The following is a 2,264-nucleotide window of genomic DNA, read 5'->3' on the forward strand; positions in this document are numbered from 1 at the left end:
GGAGAGCCTGGGGCCAGTGGACTGTGGTCTGGCATGGAGGGGGTGGGGAGAGCATAACAGGTCAGCAAAGATGGATGGATACAAGCTCTGGAGCTTGCTCTAGTCTCACAATTTGCAGTGAGAACATTCCACGAAAAATGATACTAATCATTTGCAACAGTAAATGGCAGAACTTCCGGCAGAACACGGTTCGCGTGGAGCCAGTGGCATCGACAGGAATCAAATTTAGGAGGGGCACAGAGGGGGCCAAAGACAAACGTAGGGGGGCTCACACAGAAGTAGGGGGCGCACCTGTGAAAGGTAATGTGTGACGTCACACGCACTCCTGCAGAGAGGCTTTTGTGCAAACCAATTACCCACACCCCACTGTACCTCCCCTCCCATCAGAATGGCAGCACAAAACAATTCAGTGGCTAATGGCCCATCAAGAGCTGTTCCGTCGCTACATTGTATGGGAGAGACTACAAGCTGCTCGATCATTGCTGGCTTTGAGACAAAAGGAGTATTGCTGTGTGATATGCAGACATTTGCCTCAGTGAGTGCCACAAATAACACCACACACAGAGAACATGGTCACTGCTCGCTTTAGGTAGTGGGGGCACAATGGGGGGCACAGGATTTCAGAGGGGGCACTGGCCCCCCAGCTTCCCCCCCTAGCGACGCCACTGCGTGGAGCTGACACAGTGAGGCGGTGGCTTGGGCCGTCTGCGGTGCTCAGGAAGGGAGAGCTGGGGAATTATTTTTGGGCCTAGTAAAAGATGGCATTTGGTGTACCACAAAATGGAGTTTCTGAGCATGTACATTTGTTAGATCATTCACATGAGGGTTATTGTTGTATTATGTGAATGCGGGCCAAGGGATTGGGGTGTCTCCCCCCTTGGTCTAACTGTGGTCTACCCACTGCGGAAATGACAAGGAGGGGTATTGCCACCTCTCCCACAACATTCTCAGCACTACAAATTGTACATTGCACAATACATTGTATCCCTGCTTCTGCTACTTATGTTACTGTCTACTGTAACTTTAAAATGTATCCAACTAAAACACAAAGTAACACTCATTTCAATTCTTCTAACTACAGTGAACTTATATTTAGTTGCAACATTGCATCTAACACAGCTGAACCATGGCCTAGTACAATTTATGTAGTGTGACCCTCTTTCCAGTGCTGGGACTGTAGAGTAACCTCTCGACAACCAGACCAAGAAATAACAACCCTCTAGGTAAAAAGACTTGGTGCACCCTTTTGTAAGAGCTTTATCTGCATACAAAAAGAAAAAGCAACATGGTCTTATAAGTCCACTGCTGCAGAGCTCTTTCTCTTCTTCAAAGCAAACAGCACATTATAACTGCAAAAATCTTCATCTGTGACGCATACCATATACTGTGTTCCTTCCCCACCCTCATTGGCTGTTGGCTATTTACATACTACTAATCACATATAGACCCCTAGTTCATTGGTCATGTATTTTCTGACTCCAGCGTCTTCACACGTGGGTGACAATCTCTTCAACTTCGTTTATGGTAAAATGATTGGTTAAGTTTCTGAAAACACTGGCCTGCCCTAAGGCTTAATCATGTGATGTGCACCTGGCCGTCAACATGAGCTCATGGATAACTTCGAGGTCAGTCTGATCCTTGCGAATAAAGCCTCCCTTTTCTCATCCCAGACAAACAGACGCCCTGTCAAGCCTTCCCCTACTAATCTTAAAAGAATTGCGTACATCCTTTGCTCTCCCTGATACAAATCACAGGCTTTGTTGTCCTCTGCTCCCCTTTATCAACTACCCCTCCGAGGGGCAGGCCTGGGTTTCCTGCAGGTCCCACTAATCAGTCTAACTAGTGAAGGATTTAGGAGTTGTGCTCACGGGTATCTGATAGTTCAATGGGATGGCCATTATCTGCTAGTGGCCTAAATCTCTGCTTGCATTTTGGCAGCTCAAGACCTCTGCCCTGGCTCCCATGGGTTTGTCCTTCACAAACCGGCTGCAGCCCTTACTCATTTTGGGCCGGTCACATTCCTTTCTAATTTTGCAAAGCTCAAACAAGATGTTTCTGTGTGGGTGTTTGTGTTCCCTACTGGGGCGGGGGAGCTGCACTGAACAAAGATCCATGCTTTTTGTATGTCGTACACATGCAGTATATTCGCCTAGCATTCTATGAAGCTGGCTGGTTGTTTGCCTTAGAAGGTCCTACAATAAGCATGCCCTGCGCCATTCACCTATAACCTCAAGACTCCCCCACCCCCTGTTCACGCTCATGTA

The sequence above is a fragment of the Ambystoma mexicanum genome, chromosome 5p (assembly GCF_040938575.1).
Source record: "Ambystoma mexicanum isolate Mex_15411 chromosome 5p, UKY_AmexF1_1, whole genome shotgun sequence".
Lineage (NCBI taxonomy): Eukaryota > Metazoa > Chordata > Amphibia > Caudata > Ambystomatidae > Ambystoma > Ambystoma mexicanum.